This window comes from Silene latifolia, chromosome 9, assembly GCF_048544455.1.
Source record: "Silene latifolia isolate original U9 population chromosome 9, ASM4854445v1, whole genome shotgun sequence".
Lineage (NCBI taxonomy): Eukaryota > Viridiplantae > Streptophyta > Magnoliopsida > Caryophyllales > Caryophyllaceae > Silene > Silene latifolia.
Genome location: NC_133534.1, coordinates 179,231,026 through 179,244,598, shown reverse-complemented (window position 1 = coordinate 179,244,598; position 13,573 = coordinate 179,231,026).

The following is a 13,573-nucleotide window of genomic DNA, read 5'->3' as shown; positions in this document are numbered from 1 at the left end:
TGAATTCAATGACCAAGCATCAAGGAAAGATAAGATTAGAAGGCCTTTGTACATATTTTAGTAGATGAACAATGTTGAGGAAAGATCCTTGCATCCCCAAGGAAATCCCCTAGGATTTTACAAAGAAAAGGGAAGAAAAGAAGAAGAAACAAGACTGAGGAGCAATCCGTGCGGATTGTCCTGAATCCGCCCGTCCCCAGCACCACAATCCGTGCGTCTTCCTTCAAAGACGCCCGGCAAAGACTACCGAGAAGACGTGCGTCTTCTCCCAAAGACGCCCGGGCAGAGACCGTTGAATCCGGCCGTACCGTGCCTAAGACGCACGGATTCCAGTCCAGCACAAATCCGTTTCTTCAAGCTTCAAAGAAAGATGCTCTTCCTTCGAAAAATACCGGCGTTTCCCTGCTCAAATCTCAAAAGTGTAATTACTAGTTTAGCCCTTAGTTAACCCTAATGCATCCACCTAATTTCCACTATAAATACCCCATTAGTCTAATTAGAAGAGCATGTTCTTCTTATCAATTCTTAGAGTAATTAATATCAATTAAATCTCTCTTTAATTTTGTAATCAACAATTAATCAAGTTTTAATACAAGTTTTATTTTCTTCATCTCTCCTTTGTTCATCCTTTATTTTGGGTAATTGAAGATTATTTGGGTTATTATTGGGAGATTGGCAACCTCTCAATCAAGCATCAAGTACTTCTTTTATTCTTTGCTTTATTATTGGAATCATTAGTAGGTATAATTCTCTTAATCCCTTTTTAATTATTGTTAATTACTTTCATTTGTTCATCATGTTTCATTTTGTTGGTATGATTGACAACCTTGCTAGCATGATCAACATGATAATGAGGGAGTAGTGACCTAGCTAGGGTTAATGGGTTATTAGGGGAAACCAACATGAGGGATGATTCATGCTTAAATTAATATGCTTTCATGGTTTATTTGCTTGCTTGTTTTGATCTCAACTCATGCACATGTTATGTTTGATGAAATGCGAGCCTATGAATCCTTGCATTTTTTACCCATCACCTATCTTTTCAATGAGACTTGTAAGACATAAACCAACTCGAGTCTCATTAGACCATGCATGTTGTTGAGTAGGGAATATTAAGTCGACTTGTAGGTGTTGTACAATCTAATCGATTCGGCTCCGGGACCCAAATTTCCTAGGATTGTAAGATATAACCCAACTCAATCCATCACAACAATAATTGCTTGCTTATAATTTGAGAACATGTTTGTATGATCAATTCCCATGATTCCCCTATGACCCCATGATACCCTAGTGCTTTTTATCAATTGTTTATAACCCTTTTAATTCATCTTGCTTATTTACTTTCATTGCTATTTAGTTTAGTGACCTTCTACATCAACCCAAATTGTGACACCCCTAAGACACCACTAGTTGCAATAGAAATCTCATCTCAATTCCCGTCCCTTGGGATCCGACCTTTACTTGCCTCTTTACTAATTGTAGAGTTGTTTGTGAAGTTATACATTGTGTTTTGGTCTTCAAAAAGTCGCCCGTCTTCAATGAAAGACGCCCGTCTTTTTGGCTGAGAAAAACAAGAAAAATCCCGGTAAAGGAATCCGCCCGTCTTCTCTAAAAGATGCCCGTCCCGCATTTTCAAATCCGCCCGTCTTTGTTCAAATCCGCCCGTCTTTAGGCGAGAATTTCCCAACCCAGAACAGGCCGAATCCGGGCGTCCCGAGCAAAAACCGCCCGTCTTGCCCCTGCATTTCAAATTTTTCCGGTTTTATAAACCCCCTCCCACTTTCATTTCTTCATTTCTTCATTCAAAACACTACCCATAAAGCCCATAACTTTAAAACCCTCATCCTCTCCATCACAAAAACAAGATTCCTCAACAACATTCACCAAAATCAAATCAAAACATCCTTTTAACAACAAATCAATCACTCCTCTTTCAACAAAAATCAAAACCAAGCACAAAATCTTCAACCTTTGAGTCGATTTTTGAATTCATAAAGGCAAAACCTTTCATCTTTAAATCGATTTGGGTACACTAGAAATTGAAGATTTTCACTCTTTTCTTAGTTTATTCATCAATGGCAAGGACTAAGGGAGTAACAAAAGCAACAAAGGCAAAGGCATCAAAGGCAAAGGCACTCTCATCAAGACAAAAGAGTCTTCAAGCAAAGAAAGCATTGGCTATGGTGGTAATTAGCCCAAACTTGGAAATGCAACAAGAACAACCTCCCATGGGAACAACAACATCTACTACTCCAGAAATTGCTCAACTTTCGAATTATCCGGTGGTAATTTTCATTTCCAAATCCCATAGGGACACTTTTGCCAGGTTTGCTAGAAATTCATTTCTATCCACCAAGTTTATTTGTGAAGATGCCTTAGATAAGTTGGGTGTCCTTGAGCAAACTAGAGCCTTCTTTAGAGCCATGGGGTTGGAGAAATTGTTCGAATCAAAAGAATTGACATACCCCTCCCTTACCTTAGAATTTTTGAGTTCTTTGAAAGTTAACAAGGTTGAGACTATGGAGACCATCGAGTTCCGCCTAGCTAATGTTAGTAGGCGTATCTCCTTTGAGGAAATGGGTAAAGCTTTGGGTCTTAGTGATTCACCAAGTTATTTTAAGAATGTTGGCAAGTATGACCCCGACCCTCTTTGGGAGGCGATTTCCGGAAAGAAATTTGAGGACTTTCATGCTAGTCGCGCTCTATTAGTCCACCATCCGGGCATTAGAGTGTGACACAAGGTCATAGGGAACACCATCATTGCAAGAAAAGACACCAACCATTTCACCAAACTCGATTTTGTTCTTCTTGAGTCGGCCTTGAACATTGGAAGGGAATTCACCAAGCCTTTCAACTCTCTAAGGCTTTTGGTGGATAGATGGCTAAATTTTGATTGTGGGAAGAAAGGCACTACCGTTGTTGTGAATGGAGGCCTAGTCACTCTTCTAGCTAAATACTTTGATCCAAACTTCAACAAGGATATCAAGTATGAGGCGAAAGAGGGTGGTCATCTCATTGATATTAATACCATGATAACTAAGTACAAGTGGGTTACCCATAACCCTCTTGACACCAAGTATCGATGGCTCACTAGTGAGGCTAGATCTTTTACTTTGCCTTCGAAGATTTGTCGTTTAAGTGTCCACCGGACCAACTATCTACTTCCCCTATCAAAAGAGGCCGAATACATTATCCGACAACAAAAGGGTGAACTTGAAATGCCCTCCTCTTCCATTGTCACACCACCCTATCCTTTCGAGTACCAAGAGTTCAAGCCTGAAGGTGTTGAAGCAAGAAACGATTTTATGACTCTTCTCATGCAAGAGATGCACAAGCAAGCTTTCAAATATCGGGAAAATGCTTACTTGGCCCAATATCCACCCCTCCTTCATTTAGCTAGGCAAGGACTACTTGACCCGTCATGTCCTTTGCCTAGTTGGGCGGATAGGGAAGTCTTCTTTCCGAGTGGATCTAGGGTTGAGAGTCCGGGTGATAATGAGGTTGTCGGTAATGAAGAGGTTGATGATAACATTGATGAATAAGCTAGTGAAGAAGGAGAAGAGGATGATGAGCAAGGTGAATAAGAAAGTGAAGAAGAAAGTGGTGATCAGTCCACTTCTAGTGAGGAAGATGATGATAGTGATGATATGATGGAATATTAGCAAGCTTTGGAGGCTCCTACCCTCTCAAGGTTTGTCTATTTTTCTCTTTGTTTTATTTATTTATCTTGATCATTGTTGGAGTAGTCCTAGCACCATAGAGGACTAACACCTCGGCCCCATTGAGGTGTTCTCATTTGATTGTTCCCACCTTTTGAAAATCCAAAATGACAAAATTTAGTTTCATGCATTGCATCGTGTGTGCATGAACTACACCCAACCTTAGGACATTAGCAATAATGTCTAACTCGGTTTGGGGAAGTACATGCATACACAACGGGAGGTAATCTAAATTATCCTCTCCGTCATAAACAAAAACCATGCATCATGTAGTATAGATTAGTGTAGCTTGCATTTAGTGTAGAAATCATGCATCATGCTTGCATAATTTCCCATCATTTTGGCCATTGAGGACAATGCCCATATTAGTGTGGGGATGAGGAATTCTAACTTAACTTTTATTCAAAAATCCAAAAAAATTGAAAATTTCGAAAAACCATAAAAATTTGAAAATTGAAAACCCAAAAACATATTCATTTCTTTTGTAGTGTAGTCATGTATATATTGTTGTATATATTGTGTTTGTTCTATCCTTGTTCACATTGATCGACTACCCTACATCCGAGACATGAGGATTATGAAGACCGCATGGTATGATCTTTCCAATCTCCTTTTTCCGCTTTATGTTAATGACTATGTGGCTTTATTTTGATTGATGCGGTACAACAATGTGAACTTAGGACTTGCATTTAGTTTATATGTCATATTAGTTGGTAGAATCACTTGCATTAGGATGTATATAATAGTTGCATCATGGCATATAGTTGCATTTAGATGAAATATTTTGAAAAGTGCCTAATTGAGAACTTTGACAAGAGCAACTAAGTCATTACAAATACTTTTTCAACTTAAGACTTTGCCTACTAGAATGGTTGTAAAACACCCTAGATTGTGTCATACTAGTGTCTTTCGACCCATGACCGAAAGCCTAGTCAAGGGTTTGCATGTGAGTCACCTATTCCAACCCCGTGATGCGATGTGGACTTGGTTAACTTGTCTAGGTGACCTTGATTGACCTTCTGGTAAGGCAACCCAAAAATACTTTCTATCAATAAGTTTGAAGTGTGCTCATTTCGAAAATTTTGTTATGTGGAAGTAATTTGTTGCCAAGGAAACCTCAAATGTTATGAAATGTTGAAATATTGAGAATTTTAGTTGTTTTGATGGAGGCGTACCACTTTGATGTGCTTTGGAGAGGGATCCATTGAATTGGGCCCCCACACGGTTGTAAATTCAACCGCCCAGAGACAGAGTGACTATCACCCCGAAAAGCTATTGTCTAGAGGTTAACCGGTTGCCTAATAAGCGATTGGCGAAAGCAAAGGACATTAGCACGGAAGGGACAAACCTCATCTCTAATTTTTGAAATGTGAAAGTTGAATGAGGTCAATTTTTGAATACTAGTCATATCCACCCTTGTTTATAACGATTTGAGCATTTCATTCCCAAAAAGCCTTTTTGTCAAGCCACTTTGTCGAGCTTGGGACGATCCATGACCTTTACTTTTGTAGAGAACTCGAGACTTGTCATGTCATATGCTACTAGCATCATGGGATCATCATTCCACACCATCCGATCGCTCTTGACGAAAGCATTTGGAAATTGAGGACGAAAGTAGTCTAGTTTAACACCATTTGGAGGTGATTTAGTGCCATCCTCTTAGCCTTAGTAATTTGTTGAACTAGTATTTGTGACGGATTATATGCTCTTAAATTTGTTCTCTTTTAGTTGCTTCCGCCACTTGATGAGCAAGTGGCTATTCCTTTTGTAGATGCATCCATTATTTGATTTTGTGTGCTTAATGTTTGGATGTGTCGCCATTTTGGCAAGACCCACCTTGCCTTGCAAGAAGGCATCCTACCTCATGGTTGTCTTGTTGTGAGTTGAAGGGGCGGAGTGAGACCCGCTAATTGTCTCATATCGGCTATGTTATTAGGTTAGTTTAAATAATGGTCCTAGTCTTTGTCACCTCTTTACTCGGGACGAGCAAAGGTTCGGTTTGGGGATATTTGATGTGACCATAATTAGCGCATATTTAGTCCCCGAATTAGCCTTGTTCCCATGTTTTTTAGTGCATATTTGGGTCATTTATTGTCTTTAGTTCTTTGTTTTGCATATTCTTTGAGGTTTTGTGTCCTTGGTAGGAAAGGAGTGCAAACCTTGCATTTTCATGGCAAAATGAGACTAAATTGATTGAATTCAATGACCAAGCATCAAGGAGAGACAAGATTAGAAGGCCTTTGTACATATTTTAGTAGATGAGCAATGTTGAGGAAAGATCCTTGCATCACCAAGGAAATCCCCAAGGATTTTACGAATAAAAGGGAAGAAAAGAAGAAGAAACAAGACTGAGGAGCAATCCGTGCGGATTGTCCTGAATCCGCCCGTCCCCAGCACCACTATCCGTGCGTCTTCCTTCAAAGACGCACGGGCAGCAGCTACCAGAAGACGTGCGTCTTCTCCCAAAGACGCCCGGGCAGAGACTGTTGAATCCGGCCGTCCCGTGCCTAAGACGCACGGATTCCAGTCCAACACAAATCCGTTTCTTCAAGCTTCAAAGAAAGATGCCCTTCCTTCGAAAAATACCGGCGTTTCCCTGCTCAAATCTCAAAAGTGTAATTACTAGTTTAGCCCTTAGTTAACCCTAATGCATCCACCTAATTTCCACTATAAATACCCCATTAGTCTAATTAGAAGAGCATGTTCTTCTTATCAATTCTTAGAGTAGTTAATATCAATTAAATCTCTCTTTAGTTTTGTAATCAACAATTAATCAAGTTTTAATACAAGTTTTATTTTCTTCATCTCTCCTTTTTTCATCCTTTATTTTGGGTAATTGAAGATTATTTGGGTTATTATTGGAAGATTGACAACCTCTCAATCAAGCATCAAGTACTTCTTTTATTCTTTGCTTTATTATTGGAATCATTAGTAGGTATAATTCTCTTAATCCCTTTTTAATTATTGTTAATTACTTTCATTTGTTCATCATGTTTCATTTTGTTGGTATGATTGACAACCTTGCTAGCATGATCAACATGATAATGAGTGAGTAGTGACCTAGCTAGGGTTAATGGGTAATTAGGGGAAACCAACATGGGGGATGATTCATGCTTAAATTAATATGCTTTCATGGTTTATTTGCTTGCTTGTTTTGATCTCAACTCATGCACATGTTATGTTTGATGAAATGCGAGCCTATGAATCCTTCCATTTTTTACCCATCACCTATCTTTTCAATGAGACTTGTAAGACATAAACCAACTCGAGTCTCATTAGACCATGCATGTTGTTGAGTAGGGAATATTAAGTCGACTTGTAGGTGTTGTACAATCTAATCGATTCGGCTCCGGGACCCAAACTTTCCTAGGATTGTAAGATATAACCCAACTCAATCCATCACAACAATAATTGCTTGCTTATAATTTGAGAACATGTTTGTATGATCAATTCCCATGATTCCCCTATGACCCCATGATACCCTAGTGCTTTTTATCAATTGTTTATAACCCTTTTAATTCATCTTGCCTATTTACTTTCATTGCTATTTAGTTTAGTGACCTTCTACATCAACCCAAATTGTGACACCCCTAAGACACCACTAGTTGCAATAGAAATCTCATCTCAATTCCCGTCCCTTGGGATCCGACCTTTACTTGCCTCTTTACTAATTGTAGAGTTGTTTGTGAAGTTATAAATTGTGTTTTGGTCTAGGTGCTCCTAACGACAAGTTACCGAAAAGATTTAGTCCCGACCAATCATCTTCCACTTTTTTAGTGAATCTCCCCTTAGCTACACTATCAAGAATAGCTCTTTGGTTTCGATATAGTCCGTTGTAAAACTGAGTACAAAGGAACCAACGCTTGAAACCGTGGTGAGGCACAGAACGGACAAGCTTCTTGAACCTAGTCCAAGCCCCATCTAAGTCTTCAGTAGGGAATTGCTCAAAAGAAGTAATTTGAGCTCTCAAAGCATTGGTGCGCTGCGGTGGGAAATATCGCCTTTAAAAGGCCAAAGCAAGAGAACTCTAGTCGGTTACACCGGCTGCCTCCCTATCTAGATCCCTCAACCGTTCCCGGGCATCATCAGCTAAAGAAAAGGAAAAAAGAACTCCCTTCACTTTGTCCTGTGTCACCCCAACAGCAAGAGGAATGGTAGAGCAATACTCCGTGAACAGCTCTATATGCCTGCATGGATCTTCTTCAGGTACTCCCCTAAAGAGATTTCTCTTGACCAGCTGTATGTAAGATGGGTGGATTCCAAAGGTTCCCGACTCAGTAGTGGGTAATAGGAAACCTTTTGGAAGCAAATCCACATTAGGCTCCGAATGGCTGGCTATATTAGGCATTTTGACAGATAGAGTTTACAAAGCAGAGAAGGTGTGACGATGTTCTCTTATAGAACAGATAACCTGCAAAACTAATCAAAAAATTTGCAAAAAATGAGATCAGCCTCAATGAATAAATTCCTTGAGACGAGAGACAAACTCAAATAAAGCAACAAAATTGCACCACCTCCCCGGCAACGGCGCCAAAATTTGACAGGGCAGTCGTATACCTATCAAAAATAACCAACTGGCTCTAGCTAATATAGCTAGGGAAGTCGGGTCGATCTCCACAGGGGGATGGGAAAATGTCGGCTTTGTCTAAGTTCGTCACGGTAATCAAAATGGGGGTTTTAATTGGGTTGTTGTTCTCAACTAATGAGGATGAGAAAGAGAAAAAGGCAGGGAAAAAGGATTAAGTAGATAAAGAAAACAGCTAAGACAGACGGTTCACCATGATCATTCAGTCAAGTTATCTAGGTCTCAGGTTAATGCAAGTATGGTCCGAGGAGCAGTGAATATCTCCTTCCGGTCTCAATTCGCCCTAAAGCACAAATAGCTTAGCTTCTCCCCTCACTACAGTGCCCTAATGTTCGTTATGAGTCTCGCCTTTTCCAACCTTCCGGTCTAGGTCAAGGTTTACTATGATTTAAATGCTTAATTGCGTCAACTCAATTAGACAGATACAAATAAGTGCAGCGATTAACAACAAGGACTACACAAGCACAAAACCTAAAATGGCAATTACTATCCCTTCATAATCATGGATCCCCTGGTCTTAGCATGGTAATTAGCTATACATCACCATCGAATTAACAACAATAACATATAAATAACAAGAATTAAATCTGATAATAATAAAATGAAATGAAAACACATAGCAATAGCAAAATAAAGGAGTAGAAGAAGTAGAAGCAATGAAATGAATTAAGAATAAGAACAAGAATTAAAAGGGAGCAATAATACCGAATACAAGTTCCGAATCTGCATTGAGAAGAGTAGTAGAAGAGTAAAATCAAGAAGCAGTAGAAAAATATAGAGTCAAGGTGAATGAGGAAGAGTTACGCAGTCTACTGTATTTAGTAGCATACGAAAATCCTCCTCTAAACCTAATCCATAGCCTAATTACAAAAGCCCAAACCAAATTAGGCGGAAAAACTCTATTACAGGCAAAACCACTCGATCGAGTGGAAATAAACCACCCGATCGAGCAACTAAGCGGCAAACCCCTCGATCGAGTCGAAATAAACCACTCAATCGGTAACTCCTTGTAATGTCTTCTCGATTGAATACTCGAACTGCCCGATCGAGTAACCTTCAGTATATAAAGCATTCGATCGACTAGAAAAGTAGTTGATCGAGCAATTTTGGCACGTTAGACACTATGACACCTTCCGAAACCAGCTCACGCGTCTTCAAAGTGATAGATTCCAAGCTCCGGCTCCTTGTTCTCCATAAATGCATGCAAAAGGGACGAGTTTAGGCTCAATTTAGCTCCTCTTTGGTTTATTCCTGCAATTTACATAAAATGAACCAAAGTAGACTATTCGAGGGTATTTGTAGCTAGATGCCACGTAAATAGTACAGAAATGCGTGTAGAAATGAGGTAAAAACCTTATATAAAATACACGCATCAATGCCCTTTCTTGCACTCCGTTAAATCGCTCCTTAATTGATAAACCCTAGGAGCGTTGCCAGCGGAAAAACGTTCAACCAATTCTTCCCATATTTCTGACACAGTAGCCGAAAAGGTAATGCTCGGATGTAACTTTTCGTCAATTACATTCCTAAGCCATGCCTTAATCATTGCGTTGCATTGTCTCTACGCAACGGCTTCGCAAGTTTCTTCTTCACCTTCTTTGAAAATAGGTTGCTTGACTTTCCCCTCGATGAAACTCAATTTATTTTTTGCAACGAGTCAATTCTTCACCGCATCGGCCCAAATGTCGTAATTCTCACCCGTGAAAATTGTTTGAGTGAGTTTGAGACTGGGGCTGTCTGAAGGGTGTAAATACAAAGGTGACGACATGGGAATTGGTTGCACTTTGTCACTCCCATCGCCTTTCACTCCCTTGTCTTTGTTGTTAGTCATTTTGTGTGTCGAGGTGAAGGTGTTTTGTGCGTGGTTAATAGGATCGTCTCTCTGGTACCATAAAGAACCAAAACAACAGGGAAAGGTTATGATATTATTAACTCAATAATCAACTGCGTAGGATACATGGAATACTTATACAAATTGTCTAACCGAAACCCTAGCTAACGATTACCATAACATGTGCATAATAATATATTTACCATATCACATAATAATACAAGATATTATTTGATATTATTCTTTCAAACACTGATAATTATAGACAATCTGAAAGTCGGAAAAACGTCGGTAGAAAGAATGTAAATAAGTCAAAAAAACGTTGATTTTTGGGATGTCTTTCCATTATAAATTCATTGGTGATGAATGATGGGACGCAGAGGAGAGTAAGAGAGGTTGTTCGGTATTTGGATTTTGTTTAATGGTGATAAATTGCGGTAATAATGGAGAAAGTAGTTAGGTAAAAGGGTTAATAATGTTTATGGAAATTGGGAAGTGCAATAAACCACGCCAGTTTCTAGAAAATTCAATTTGTGTTGTGATAGAAAAGTTAAAGTACGAAAGTGTATGAACAGTTTTGTCCAGTTATTGAGAGGGCTTGAAAATTGGTTTCCTAGATCGTCATGTTGCCACATCAGTAGTATGAGGGTCTTCTTTTATAAATATAATGATAAATATAAGCCCAAATTGTTGATTACACCCTAATATGATACAAAACTTGAAAATTAACCCCTAATAATTTTTTTTGAAAAACTTACCACCTAATATGTCTTTTTTTTCTTCATTATCAACACAGAACTGGATTCTGATGACAAATTCCGGTGAACTTGTTCTATTCTGTTCAAAAGAGATGTTACTTGACTATTATACCCTTTTATTATGTATTAAACCCTCTATTATGTACTCCAAATTTCCAATTCACTCTTTACCATTCATCGTTTTTCTTTTCAATTTCTTTGTTCTTCTTCTTCTTCTTCTTCTTCTTCTTCTTCTTCTTCTTCTTCTTCTTCTTCTTCTCTCTCTCTCTCTCTCTCTCTCTCTCTCTCTCTCTCTCTCTCTCTCTCTCTCTCTCCCTTCTCTTCCTTCTATATTAAGTTTACCCAACAATATCTTCCACCTCTGATTGCTTGTCCTACAATAAATTTGAAAGGCCGAAATTATGCTATTGTGGTAAAGAAGTGAGGCGACTAACCTCTTGGACGAACAAGGACCCTGGAAGAAGATTTGAAGCATGCTCTATTTTCGACCCAAGGAAACAAATTCTTGGTTGCAATTACTTTTCGTGGGTTAATAAAAATCAAATTGGAATGAAACAAGCAATATTATGTGACATCAATTTGTACCCATTGCCATTGAGTTTGAAATTAGGGCTGTGATGATGATAAATCAAAGTAAAACAACTATGCATTGATGGTTAAGTAAATAGAGTAAACTTACTAAAATTAAGATGATGATATTGATGACGACGACACACGCAACAATACAAATTGAAGATGAACGGTAAAAGCCTTGGTGATAAATAGTGGAAATGTCGGGTAAAACCAATGGGTAAATTAGGATTAAGTTGGAATGGTAATGGATATAAGGCAAGGGCATATATGACCTAAAAAACCTTCTCTCACCGGAAAAAACTAAAAGTGTTGATGTTGAACAAAAAAAGACATATTGTGGACACGGGCCCACGGGTGCGCTTGGGACAAGCGTTTGCATTTGTGGAGTCGCCACCAATTTATTGTGGAAAATTGGAAACCGTTCGAATACTTCGCGTCATGTCAAGACACAAAGTAATGACATAGACACCAAGAACTCGTTACCCTTAGCATTCTATGTCTAGAATGACTCTCGTGGATACCAATGAATATGGATGTTCACAGAGATCTGGAGTAAGGGGTGAGGGTACTTATTAGGAAGCTCTTTTGATCGAACACCTAAGCTCGCCCGCCTCGATAGCGGGCTCTACTAATGATTAGGGAAAATCATCTATACTTGATATGTTGTCGATTACATGCATGCAACGCAACATCCAATAAATTAATCCTAGCATGTGAGAATTAACTAAGTCGGTGAAACACGTAATTTAGCATACAATTAGGTCGAAGTAAGGATTTAAAGTTGATTACATGTGAAAACTTACAAACGATAATAAAGAATACAATAAAATACAATAATTAAAATTACAATAATTACATTGGTTTGATTGATTTACGTCGAATACATTTAAAACGGATAATTTGGGAAAAGAAAATGAAAATAAATTAACGAACAGATTAAAAGTGATAATACAAGTAATAGTCGATTAATATGTAAACTAATAAACTAGGTCAAAGCAACGACAGAAGTTCAGAGACAGAACTCAACCCGGAACAGGCGCAGCAGAGCTGCGTCCCTTGGAAGAGGCGCAGTGGTCACTGCGTCTATTCCTGAGGTGAGTTTGGTTGTGAAGTCGGAACTGCATATTGTTAACATTCTATGGTGATTTAATGCTCGATTATTGATACTCGACTCAAGTGAAATTGATTTAATGGATTATTTACACATGAATGGGTCATAAAAAAAATAAAGGACGGACTCGAATTAATTAGAACAAATTAAAGACTAATTACAAGATTAATTACAAATTAAGCTTATTACAATAAATTAATTAGGTTTATTAATGTCAAACTACTGATGATAGTGACGATAAACAGATGAAAAATATACAAAAGTCGAATTCCAGAGACTTGATATGGATGAATCGAATCTCTAAAACCCAGATTTGATTTAATGACGAAAACCGGCAATATTAATTACTTGGGATTTAAGTCGGGAATTAAGAGTGATGAATTATTAATGAACTATGTAAAAAATAGTTTACGAACGAAATAAGAAGTAAACAAGAAAAGACGAAATAAAATAGACGAATTGACAGAAGACGAAGGAAGAAGAAGAAAAGCAGGAACTGCGGCAGCCTTAGGAAGAGGCGCAACAGATGTTGTGGTTCTTCGATGAGGCGTAACAGTTGCTGTGTTTCTTCTCGACATCTGTCTCCCGTTAGTCCGTAAAAAGGTTTGAACAAAAGGGTTTATAAATCAGTTTTAAATATGCTTTCGACGTAAATCTTAAAATAATTAGTACAAAAATAAAATACAATAATAAAAGATGGGATTTACACCCTCAGACTTATATGTTTGACGAAACGAGATTAACTAAGTTAACGATTAGTGATTGCTCGAGTCGAATGTACGACGAAAGTGCCCTCGTAAGAGCAATTTAAACTAAATTGATTAAGTTGATTGAGTGGAGTTGGTCAAATTGGTCGGTCATGCAAAACGAGGCTGGTACTTAGAAGGATCCGAGCTTACGTGGTCGAAAGTTCAAGCATGTAGACGCCAATAAGCAAAGAGCACGGTGATGTGAACATTATTTGCACACATTTAGTCCCCTAATTGAGCCTATTTT